We start from the raw sequence: 13828 nt of genomic DNA on the forward strand, positions 1-13828 counted from the left end.
TATTAACGATAAAAGTTAGTTGACGAAACGAAATTTCATACTAAATTTTTATTTCTGTCAAGGTGTTTTTTGGAACGGAATTTTATCTTTAGCAATGAAATTAATTGCTCTCAGTGTGTCTATATGTAGATTAAAATGTAAAAAAACCCCGTGCCAGATCGAATGAAAGTCGTTTTCGTGAACCAAAATTATCAGTTCTGAATTTTTCATTCACTTCACTTGTAAGGTTCTTTTGGCTAGATTTAATTATGTATAGTTAAAGACCATAACTATAAAAAGTTCTCATGTGCCGACCACGTGCCGGAAGGCCAAGCGTGGGGAAGCCTTCCACAAGGTGAAATCACGATCGGTTGTTGCGAGAAATAACTGGATGCAGACCCCATAGGACCAATGCTTGTGGCGAACCTTGAGCAAAGCTTTATAACCAGCATTGGATGTGTGTGAGCTGACAGTTTTTGCTACATTATCTGTGATTAGTCGCCAAAGTTATAATCAGGTGAGTTACGAGAGTCAGGGTTTGATGAGATTGAGCCAATACTCCGTCTCCCCTTAGTAGGATAGCACATCGGCTCACTTGAATCTTCTAACCGGATTTGGTTACAAGAATATACTAGACAACGGGTTTGGGTGAGCTGTCGTGGGGTTCTTATAGTTGGCTGAGTATCATTTAATTTCGCTCAATATGGTTAGAAGAAATGGTGAATAAACAGAAGCTTAGAACAGAAGAAGAAGAACTTAACTTAAAAGAAGTAACTTAAGAGAAGAATCTTAACAATAATCTATTGTCCGAAATGTGAATTTATAGAATAATCCTGAAATCTTGTGGACAGATAGTGTCTTATACAACAGTGCTGCAGAGCGTGAATAACAAAAAATAAGATTTGTACACGACAAAAATGCAAACTGGAGTACTTGGAACTTATTACGCGTTGTGAATAAGTATTATCCAAGAGAAAATAAAAGAGAAGGCGTCGCGGATGACGTCATTTTTTCTGATATACAAAATGTGAAAATTTACTTGAATCTAAACACAAGATCTGCATTGTGCGCACCATTATCCAAAAACAAATGAACCTGATGAAATCAACTCTAGCAAAAGATTATATATACCTCAAAAAGAAATAAATTCATGGTTGGTTGGTAGCTTCAATTTGTATATATCTAGTAAAATATTCTGGTCGAAACGCAGCCACTTGCAAAACCGTTATCCAGTTTTATGACACGTACGTAAGTTATTATACCACTGGACCAAAAGCACCATACATTCAATTAAGCTTCTGTAGACTCTAAACTAAAAGTATACCGTTCAACTTGTCTCCGTCTCATAACACAGCTGTAAAATCGTCCATAAATTTCGTCGCGACCTTCCTATTCTGGTCTAAACCATAAACTTAGAACGAGCAATGAAAACAACACACTACCAAAACCGCACGATATTGTAACGCGAAATTGTGCGCATTCCGTCGAAATAGGGTACCATTAATGAAGAATTTCAAGGGGTTGAAACCCAAGCGAAATGAACGAGGGTGCAGTAAATAAAATAATCGTACAGAGCTTCCCACGGAAACCTTGTCGCAATGTAATTTTCTGTTACTTTCACAACGAAAAGGATTTTTCTTGGAGTTTTTTTTTTCGCTCCACATTTTTAGGTTCCGCACATCAAAGGGTGACAACGAAACGTTTTAGTTGACTTTTTTACTCGCTCGTATTTTTCGAAAAGATTTCCGCGAAACAATTTTCGGGGAATTATTTCATGTTAATAATTATAACTTGTTTGATTTTCATTACTCTAAGAACTAATAGCAATCGAACATGATTTTCCTATTTTGGTTCGATTTGGAATTTTCTTTCTTTTCAATTGCTATTTAAATGGTGATTGTTTGCTTATTTTTGTACTGAAGCAATTGCAAATACCGGTTCTGAGGGTAAACTAGCTTTCCAGTGTAATTAAAACATCAACCTTATTGCTCTTACACACCAGTTCCGAAGAACTGATTTCATGTTCAGCGCACCACATAGCCCTACTCCCTTAGGTCGCCCCGTAACCTTAACCGAAGTCAATGTATCCCTGCCAGTACAATGGTTATAATTCAATGCCCCTCTTGAAAAAGTCAGGTGTACGGAAGAAAACAAACTATTCAAAGACATTTTGTATTGCCTCTCGTTACTGGTGGTAGGACCTCTTGTGAGCCCGCATGGGTAGGTACCACCACCCTACCTGTTTCTGCCGTGAAGCAGTAATGCGTTTCGGTTTGAAAGGTGGAGCAGCCATTGTAACTATACTGAGACCTTAGAACTTATATCGCAAGGTTGGTGACATTTGCGTTGTAGATGTCTATGGGCTCCGGTAACCACTTAACACCAGGTGGACTGTGAGCTCATCCACTCATCTACGCAATAAAAAAAAAAAGGTCGGAAGCTTAATAAATATTTGTAATGTGAGATGATATAAAAAAAATAATAATGAGAGAATAATGTGAGTCTAAAATTCTAGTGGTGTTGAAATCTTCTTTTTTATTGCATAGATGGGTGGACGACCCATCTATGCAATAAAAAAGAAAAAAAAACATGTTTTCCTATGATATTGTCCAAACTTTAGAAATAGTAGAAGTCTGTTGGTGCAAACTCTGGTAAGTATGGTGGATGATAGAAAACTTCCAACCTGAGTTCTCGTAGCTTAGAGACTGTCTGTTGTGCCATATGAGGTGTAGAAGCAGCGGAAACGAGCGATTTACCAAGGCAGACCAGAGATTCGTGAGCTTCTCCATTATGTGACCATGTGTCGTGTCTCCGGTTGCTCACAGCACACCTCCGCCAGAATGCTGGTGCCGTTTGTTAGAAGTTGTGATGAATTATACCGGCACTAGATCACCAAACAGTGATAATGACTTTTAGGGGTAAGTTTTAATTTAGAGTGCCTAGGTGCTGAATTAGTCTAACCAAAAATTACTCTGCCAATGATAATTTGAAAATAATTCATTCAAATTACTAGAATCATAAAGAAACAGAAACAAAAAGGAATGACCTTAAAAAAGAAACCAGTTGAATGAAATTTGTCGGAATAATGAATCTTTCTCATCTATTTTGCGGATAAATAGATTACTTTGAATTCATTGTCTTTTTACTTGAAGGGCCGAGCCGCGACAAATATTTCAGACGCCATACAACTTTTGTGATGAATGAATCAAAAGTTTTGTACAAATTACAAATTGAATCAAATTTTTTAGGCTAAGACAATTCAGGGTTCTGGTTGAAGTGGCAAAAACTGGCGCAATTTATTATTTACTAATAAAATTATACGTTGCATATAATAAATAGACATGAGGGATATTTTGGTATCTGAAACGGTCTAAATATCGTGTGTGCAGTGGAATGTATGAAATTCTCTGACATTCACCACAAAAAACATTTCACGCTACGCGAACTAATAATGATAAGGGTAAATAGTTAAAAACTCTCCTTTTCATCGGTTTCAACTACTTTTACAGTTTAATTTTGCCTTTTTTATGGTGATTTTATGAAGCCTCCCACAAAGTGGACTCCCGATCGTTTGTCGCGGGAAACAACTGGATGCAGATCCCATAGGAGCAACAATCCTTGTGGCGAACCTTGAGGATATCCTATATCCAGCAGAGGATGTGTGAGCTGATAGTTTTTTTTGTGCTACGTTATCTGTAATTAGTCGCCAAAGCAAAGATTATATCCAACACATCGAATAATTTACAGATTTCTTGATAACGGGTGACTGAAGTGTTATTCTTTTGGATATTTGAGTACTGTGATAACTAACTGCCGTATATTTTTCTATAAACATTATTTCTAGACTTTAACGTTTCATTTCACACAGAACAAATCAATAGTATCTTGAGGTCTGGCAGATTAAGCCATACAAGTAGATCGAATTGTGTCGTTAAGATACGTTAGTGCAATTTATGAAAACAATATTTTTCAATGATAAATAAGAAAAAAAGCGTTAAAGAAAATCATTACAAAAAACTTACAACTAGTGTAGAAATTGATATCGATATATTCGTTAATACAGACATAGTGATCGGCCAATCGCCAGTTATGATTTTCACCTTCACCGTACCAAATTACTAAGTGTATATCGCTTAATTGGCCTTCATCATAAACGTCCAAACTTAGGCCGACACACAACATTGTATACTCAGTAGCCATTATACGAAGCGAGTAAAGTTGTGTTGAAGTTTCGCGCGAAGGTCGGAAGCGTCGTGTTGGATATCAAAGCATTATAGAAAACGTCAACGTGCCGTGATACCTTCCGACGTGTAGGTTCGATTTATATGGTGGAGATAAGGCGCATCTTATGCGTGCGTCATTGTAGCACAGGTGTCCACAGCTATTTACCGCCCTACTTATTCAAGTGCCTCACGCCGTGGAGGCGTAGCTCCGTGCTATGGATCGGGGGGAGAGCGATCAGTGAGTACCGAAGTGCCGGCCTGGGCGGACGCCTGGCTCTCGACCCGTCGGTTATCATACGAGAGGCAGATACGCGAGCGACAGTGCCAGAAAGGGACGCAGCGATCCGAAGTCCGTTTTCAACAGGTCGTTATTGTAGCTTCGACTAAATGGTGATTTCGTGCAATAATTTTTACTACAGTTGTACTTTTATGAAAACCGTTTAAACTTTTATGAGTTTTCTTGTGCGGTTTTGTAAATCGTTCGTAGGTATTGCTTCGCAAACAATTTCTGGAGATAATACGGTTTTGATATCTGCTCCCGTTTTATTGTTGTTTCCCAATATTTTGACTGTGTAAGAAAAGTTTTTAATCGAAATCCGTGATATAAAATTTGCTTATACTTGCACTGAAGATTTATTTTAAGTTGACGAACAATTCCCATATATTTGATGAGTAACCAAAAAGAAACATAATAATTAATTTGGTACCACTCCCAAGTTTGTCAGCTTCAACGTGGACAAATAGTAATAGCATCACTGTCCTTGGATGGTGACACTATTCCATTGTGAGTAGATTGGTAAATAAATGTTAGAAAATAAACTATCTAAATATTTTGATAACAAAGCAAACAAGCAAACATTTTCAAACACGTTTGTCGACGTGTATCTGCGTAATTTAATTTTTCAACGTATAATATTTGTTATCAATTCCAAGAAGTCAGTGATTATCAAAATTTCCACACGTATCAAGGACAGACAGCAACGCAATAATTACATTATTTGTCCTAAAATCCCAACTAGGGTAGTCTGATCGATAACGGTTTGATTTTTTAATTTAAGCTTTCTCAGTTTTTTTATACTACATAGTTATAGCTACTGAAATTCACTTTAATGGCAAGAAAAAAAAACATTTTCTTAAGTTTCAATATTTTTTTAAATATTCCTAGCAAAGCTTTCAATTATTTCCTGGAATATCTTACGCCTACGATGATTAAAATACTCCCACTCGCGTATACTAAGCTGACTGCCAGAAAAAAAAGTAGAACCTAAACGAAGAATTCCACATTCAACACTCCTAAGCTAATATTTTATCCAGTGTACCGTAAATAAACGGGATTCAAACAAGTACTGTAATTCAATATATTTAAAAGAGACACGAGCTCCTACCGAAAGTCGAACCTTGATATCATACAGTTTGTCAAAGTAGCAACTTGACTAACCAAGTGATCACTAACAGAATTCTGAGCTATTATTTTTTTCTTTCATGTTTCCTTTTACTTAAAGCACAAATTATCTATTACCTAACACACAATTATCTGCCTCAAGAAATATAAGCTCCACGTCAATCTATTTCTAAAAGTTCTGCTACAAACTTCGCTATGCACATACTTATCAGTTGCCACACATAATAACTGTCTAAGCATTCTGTGCAGTTTAAAATACCACTCTTATACTATATCTGTATGTACATAATAATATGTAGTATGAGGCAACACAATTGGTAAAGCACTTGTTGATTATTGAAGCAACGCCAAATGTTGGTTTTTCTTTTTAATCAGACTCCTATCTTGGTGAACATCAAATCAGATTATTTTCTACCATATGGGTTTTTTTTTTCTTAGATGCGTGGACGAGCTCACAGCCCACCTGGTGTTAACTGGTTACTGGAGCCCATAGACATCTACAACGTAAATGCGCCATTCACCTTGAGATATAAGTTCTAAGATCTCAAGTATAGTTACGACGGCTGCCTCACCCTTCGAACTGAAACGCATTTCTGCTTCACGGCAGAAATAGGCAGGGTGGTGGTACCTACTACCTGTACCTGTATTACTACTTTCAAATCTCTACAAGGTTGGATTGAATCATCAGCCGTTGTAACTATACTGAGACCCTTAGAACTTATATCTCAAGGTGGGTGGCGCATTTACGTTGTAGATGTCTATGGGCTCCAGTAACCACTTAACACCAGGTGGGCTGTGAGCTCATCCACCCATTTAAGCAATAAAAAAAAATTAGTTATTTTAATTTACAAAAACCTTACATAACATATTATTGGGAGGAAATTACAGGACGATGAAAAAATCATTACACATTAACATTAAAAACTTGATAAATCTTCTTCTGCTCATGATAACTACATTGTGAATCCGTGATTTGTATATTTTAGGATTTAAATTTTTTTAGACGCAGTTCGATGTTAGGCATATCTTACAAGCTACCTTATTAACTTGCAAGATACGCCTTATTGTTGTTGACCTAGTTTCTCTAACGGTTCGCTTTCAGAGTGCCTTAGTAAATGCATCACGACTTTTATTTGATGGCCTCATTTTTTCCTAACTACTTTTCCGATTTATCACCATTTGGAACGTTTGAAAATCGCTCTAAGCTTAATAAAACTTTAGTTTTTATGCTGAAGAATTGGTACCATCTGTCGTGAATACATAATGTCAAATGACTTGGGTGATAAAAGTATAACTTTCGTCCACTGAAAATCAAAATATTTTCCGGTTTGATGGTTGGGAGAATTGAGACAAATAGGAATGAGATTTCACCTTAAGCTGGTTGCGGCATTCACGAAGCCATATTTACAATATCTGGTAACCACTTACCAACAGGTAGCGCGTGATCTCGATTACGCGTCTTAATTATTAAAATAAATTAACATTTTTTTATTCACAAAGGGCATTTTTCTGACATTACTCTATGCCGTTAGTTAAGCAATTGTACAAAACAAAGCGATGTTAGGTAGGCTTTCTCTAAAAAAAATTTTAACAGTACTAAAGTAAGTTACATTGCATAACAAACGAATCTTTAATTAAATTGTTTTTAAGCTATTGCATAGCTTTTATCGCGGGCTTTGAGCGGGGCGACTGAATCAAGAAATTCCGTAACGAAAATAAAACATAACACGCCCACTCCGCCTACAATGTAGCTCGCGTTCAACACATTCATACGTTGCGCTTGTGTAGTCTTTATGAATAAGCGCACAGCGTGACGTCGCACTGCATACGCATCATGAAAATCTGCCCATCCTTCTCTCGCGCGGTCTAGCTTATGAGTGGGAAGGGGACAGTTAGTGTTTTACTTTTGTTAATCTTTATAAATATAGTGTGGTCTTATTTTATTATTGTTATAATATTAAATTATTATTGTCTAATTATAATTGCATAAGTTTATAAAAAATGCTATGCAATAGTTTTACCGCGGCAGTCCCCGAGTGCGGCACGTGTTTTTTTTTTTTCATAAGGCGACTTGATTCTCATGCCTAAAGTTTTCACATATAATTGTATTTTTCATTTACTAAGTATTGCGTGAGAGACCTTTTATTTTCTATTACTTAACCCCATTAGAGAATACACACAACCTCAACCAAGCTGTATTGAATATCGCGTTACTTAGTCGGCGTAGACAATTGCTACGACGCGTAGCTACGCTCCGTAGCTCTACGGGACGTGTGGCAAAACATATTATTATCCAACAACATTTTCATTCCCCTGAGTTTTTAAGTATGGAATATTTATGTATGGAATTCAAATTGTGTTTCTGATTATAACGACATGTTTTATACATATTAACAATTGATGAAAACAAAACAAAAGGTCTCGGTAAATTTGCGAAGTAATTTGAGAGGCAAGTTTTTCTACTTCATGGATTTTTTTTCGAAGTTTCCCTAAGAGGCTTAGTATATTAAGAAATTGCTTTTATTATTATCGTATGAAATTAATATTTTGTATTGATTTACGAGCGTGTTCAGAAAAATTTCTTTTTCTTATTTTTTAAATTAATTACCAATATTTACTATGTGAACCTATCTTATCAACAAAATAGGTTTTGTTATAGGTTTTTACGTTTGGGAGTTTATAATAAAGCAATTAATCATGTGCCTGCTATTCATTTTGAAAAGAAACAGTGACGTGATTTTCTTTGCTGCTTACAGATCATGTTTTGACGCCACTCTTATTATTTCAAAAAAATTCAGTTTTCATTAAAACAGCTCTGATAGAATACAGCTTAGAATTAAATTCCAATTTACTTACAAGTAATGGCATTCATATATGTAGTTATAATAGACACAGATAACTACGTAACACATTTCAGCCAGTAATATAAAAAAATATTATGCTAATATCAATAAATATCTATCACTGGTAAATACGTATTACGGTAGTAGGATGTGAGCTCGCACGGGTAGATACCACAATATCCTCCTTCTTTTTTTTTTTTTTTTTCGAGGAAATCGCTATGCGGGCTTGTATGTCAGAGTTGAACTGACTAAAACCTCCTGTCGCTCACCACGATACCACAACCCTAGCTATTTTTGCCGCGAAGCAATGCCTATTTGAAGGGTGACAGCTGTCAATACAATTGAAACTTCAATCTCACGCCTCGATACGGATGGCGGTGATTAAGTACAGACTCCTGTGACAGCTTAGCAACAGCTAGGCAACAACTTAACAACAGTTCGGCTGGGAGTACTTTTTTTTAATTATTATTGTTTAGATGGGTGGATGAGCTCACAGCCCACCTGGTGTTAAGTAATTACTGGAGCCCATAGACATCTACAACGTAAATGCTGCCATCCACCTTGGGATACGAGTTCTAAGGTCTCTCAGTATAGTTACGTACGACTTTTAAAGCAAAAAAATAATAATACAATACCAATCATTGAATAAATAAAAAATCATTGAATAATAAAATAATACAATACCAATCATTGAACGACATTACGGTTTCGGTTCGACAATAAATGTTTCATACGCATATTTGACAACGGAATATCTTCTGTAATTTCTACTATTTACATTGCAAAATAAAAGAGATGTAGTTTAATTAGTGATTTTTTTTAGTTATTCAGTAAATAATAGCAACTTATAAATAGTTTTTTACCTTACTCGATATTTTTCACAGTATTATAGGCTCTTACAGGTTAAGCATCAGACCATTTTAAAACACACTAAGTATTTTATATTCCGTAGAGTGAAATTGGTGTTGTTAAATGCTACCGATAGATATCACAGCATAATCATTGTCACTCACGCACATGAATTCTAAATCTAATACAAAAAATGATCGTCCCACTTTGCAAAGCAGAAGAAATTACTGGTTCGCAGAAGAAGTTGGCAGGATAGTGGAACTCACTTAACGGACTAAAACTAGATTCTACAACTATATAATAATATGTACTATGTGTTATGATGATAGCCTGATTATATTATCTGCATAATTTTCTGCGAAGTATGCATATTTCGCTTATCTTAATTTTTAGGGATGGAAAAAATTATTAGCCGCCATTTTATCATATCCCAACTTATAGATTTGTTCTTTAGATATAGCTGACGTAAATTCACAGCAGTATTAGTAAAGGTGATGTTTAACTCTGTCTGCTCCTCTGACAAAGCTAGAGATTGTTTTATCATGGCGTTGTTTTAAAATTTTTGTTAAACAGATCGCGAAGAAAAATGTAGATAGGTATATTTGATGAGATGTATATTAGATTTGTTCAAACCATGATTGAGGTTGTAGACGATATTAGATATAAACATCCGGTAATCTCAGGTTCGCTATCCAATTTAAATATTAAATGAGTTCAGAGCTTCCAACCCGCTGAACTTTGGAATCTCTGATTGAAATATATAATCTGAGGCTTGGCGCACGCACTCGTTAAGTGGAGTTTCAGTAAGGTCTTTCACCTGATCGGTCCAGCGCATAGGGATTCGTCCATGAGATCTTTTACCATTGACCCTACCCTGAACAACAAGTTTCTCGATAGACTCTACTGGCCGTCGCGATACGTGTCCAAAATATCGAAGATTGGACTGTTGATGACAACCTTTGAGAGATATTTAGTTCTTTAGATATTTAGCCTTAGTTCGCAAACTATGGAAAACATCTGTGTCAAGGCTTTAATAAACAAGAATTCCACATGAACACGGCTGCTCTGCCAAAAGCAACCGACTATGATGATGATATAATTTGAATGTGTTTGGAATAGCAGCTCATTATATGAACACTCAATGTCAACTTATCCTCTGTATTGATTTTGAAATCTAAAACTTTTTTAACGTTAGTCTATTTAAAAAAATCGTTTTTAAATTTCGATTTTCTACATATTTTTTTATTATGCAAATTTGCACTTCGATTTTCCTATTCAGCCGTTTGTTATCGTTGTTGACTATATTTATTGTTCAATAAGGCCACTTACGAGTAAATTATATGAAGCTACTTCTTCTTCTTCTTCTCAGTCGTGTCACTCTTGACAGAGTGGTCGTGATCGTCATGTAGTGTTGGAAGGGGCAGACTTGATGCATCTCACGATGTCGCGCCATCTCTCCCTGCCATTCTACTGCACTCATTTAAGGGACCTCCCACTGCAGTTTTAATTTGGTCGATCCAACGCATTGGTGGCCTCCCGCGTGGTCTTGTACCATCAACGCTTCCCTGTACAACGAGGCGTTCTATGGACCGGCCATGAAATTAACGCAGATAACTTAAAGTCAATTAAATAAATTTCATTGTTTTAAGTATAAATATTATGTAAAATTAGTACATTTATAATCGATTTTTGCGTGATTAAGGCATCCTTTTTCATTGTACGTACAACTGGACGAAATAATCGCACAAACTACTCAAATTCAATAAGCAATCTAACGTTTTTTTTTTTGGTAAATTCTGTTTTTTTCATTCAACGTATAACTAACTAACCATACCTTATTCACAATATTAGTACGTAAAATTTGCAATTAGAAAGTTGTAGAGTTGTTATTCAAATACGTATTATATAATTGTATATAAACCTTTTCCTACCAAATCATGTGGATCGAGAATCAATCTAGTAAAGAGCTTCCACTTTTTGATAACTTTCTCTAAAATATTGAATAAAATTAGTTAGGTTAATCACTTTATGTTAATGAAATAAATTTCAAGTGAATAAGTGAAACACAAACTGCATTTACTAGAAATATCTAAGCGTAAAATAAACAAGAATCGCCTTATTTTTGTTTACCGACCGTACTCGAGCTCTCTACGTAATTACTCGACTGAAGTAGCTCCTCAACTAAAACGCTTTGAAAATTCTTTGATCGCTCCCCCTTGACGGTGCGGCTTTGATAAGTTATTATGTACATTTTAAGCTATCGGATAAGTTCATTTCGATTAAAATACAAGTATAACTTTGTTGTTTCTGTCAGACAAATGCCTCGTATAACAAAGTGGATCTGCATTAGTGCCTAATCAAATTGAACTATTGGAAGAGTTATGATAAATTCCCGGTTTTGGAATGAGCTCCCCTCCACGGTGTTTTCCGAGCGCTATGACATGTCCTTCTTCAAACGAGGCTTGTGGGGAGTACTTAATGGTAGGCAGCGGCTTGGCTCTGCCCCTGGCATTGCTGAAGTCCATGGGCGATGGTAACCACTCACCATCAGGTCGGCCGTATACTCGTCTGCCTACAAGTCCAATAAAATAAAGAAAAAATTAAAAGTTTTCATTTAATAGGCATTCTTTAAGGAGTCTAGATATACCTTATTGCACTAGCTGTGTGAATATAAACATAATTAAAACTATTTTTACGGACTGAACTCGTGTTCATTCATGTTACATTCTGTTATAAATCAGCAAGCATGCGTTGAGATAAATTCATAGTAGGTAGTTCGTTTAGTATACAGTTTTAGAAAAATTAGTACTGAGTTGCAGAATTTGAATACCGGCATTGTCGTGTCCCTATACATCAGTCGTATTTACCTTTAATCCATGGTGACTTCAAGACTATGGTTTTTTTAATTCAAAATCTTCATTTTCATTCCGCTCACAAGCTAATTCTTAGAGTTGCTTTAGATTTCTAGACATAAGTCCATTAAAATTAATTAGCTAACGCTAAATTACTATCGCAATAAATATTGTAATAGAAAGATTTTTGTGATTATAAGTCTGATTATCTTCTTAATTTCAATTTCTTAATTAGAAATTCTTTTTCTAATGGGATTCAAAAAGATTTTTTATCATTATAATTTATGCATCGGCATAACGGCACTTTCATAGCGAATAACACCTTATTATAATGAATTCTAAAAGTTATAACTTCGGCAAAGTAGAATTAGCAATTTACAATAAATATTTTTGTCAACCCTATCGAACAGTGGTGCCCTACAAAAGCAGATTGACTCTTAAAGTTATTGTTTACAATCAAACCAACAACAAAACAACAAGCACGATCAATACTCGGAGATAAACAACAACACCGCTGTGATTTTAAGATTATGCAGAGTTTCCAAGATGAATTTCCTCAAAGATTTATTAACTTAATTAACATGACTATAAATAGACATTTCGAATTAATTCTTACCTTACACATTATGCAGACCTGGATCGAAGCAGTGATTCTCAAAGTTTAATTTTTGCGAAAATGAGTAAATGGGACTACATTGTGCTAAGTCATTACCGGAGCAAACGGACATTAAAATTTGAATGCCGCCACCCATCTTGATACATGAGGGGGAAGCTTCAATTGTATTGCTTAACAGCTTACCCTCCCTTCCAATTGGAACGCATTACTGCTTCACGAAATTGGCGGATTTGCTTTACATGTCCGCTCAACTACCAATTTTTTTTAAACCGCAATGTACACGGTACTGTCAAATGTTAAATCATGTACAGTTTTTAACTTCATTGAGGTTTTTTATGTTGCTAAGCACATTTTTAGATGCTCGAACGAGCAGATCAGATCACGACCGGTCTTCGAAGCTCATTTTGGGACATCAGGTTCTACTATCAATTGGCCATCCCAGTTGTCCGTGAATATGAAAACTTTAAAAATGATTGAAGAGGACGGTAGGTAACGCTTGGCTCTGCCCCTGGCATTGCTAAAGTCCTTAGGCGACGGTAACCACCATCAGGTACGTCGTATGCTCGTCTGCCTATAAGGGCAATAAAAAAAACCAAAAGACTGATTTGATACCGATTTATTTTCAGTGGCGAAACTACATTTAGAATCATAGGTAAAGTGAATACGATTAAAAATGTCGGTGAAGGCCTGCTTTAATTTTGCTTTAGGCTCACAAATTAAATTTGTTTCCTTTCACTTTAAAATTTTTCGACTCGAGGATAAGATTTAGGATTGTTTGAACCGTTTGATTTCGGATTTATCTTATTCATTTCATATACTTAATAATCAAAATTGCATTAGATATTCTATAGATCAAGTTTATTGTTAAAGTTTTATGTATTATATGTTAGTTTTTTTTCTTTCCATAATGACAAAGTAGATTATGTGAACTTTAAATCAACGAGAGCTGAAATATTTTTGAAGCAGTTAAACATTGAAAGTAAAGTTCCGCCGCGAGAAGGTTTCTGACGAATCTCTCATTAACATTCCGCTAAAGAAACTAAATGAGCAGAGAGCATTTCATA

At 35.6% G+C, this 13828-nt stretch overlaps 1 protein-coding gene across 2 annotated transcripts in view; it reads left to right on the forward strand.

The window, feature by feature from the left end:
* The first annotated feature begins 4439 nt into the window (after window positions 1-4439).
* LOC105841679 (uncharacterized) overlaps window positions 4440-13828 on the forward strand; it is a 110730-nt gene continuing 101341 nt past the window's right edge. Inside the window, exon 1 of one of the 2 annotated variants that reach the window (XM_021348268.3) lies at window positions 4440-4592. The gene's annotated coding sequence lies outside the window, so the exon portion shown is untranslated. The remainder of the gene's footprint in view (window positions 4593-13828) is intronic. The other variant, XM_012690694.4, reaches the window with a different exon arrangement.

Source organism: Bombyx mori, chromosome 12, assembly GCF_030269925.1.
Source record: "Bombyx mori chromosome 12, ASM3026992v2".
In the NCBI taxonomy this organism is placed as follows: Eukaryota; Metazoa; Arthropoda; class Insecta; order Lepidoptera; family Bombycidae; genus Bombyx; species Bombyx mori.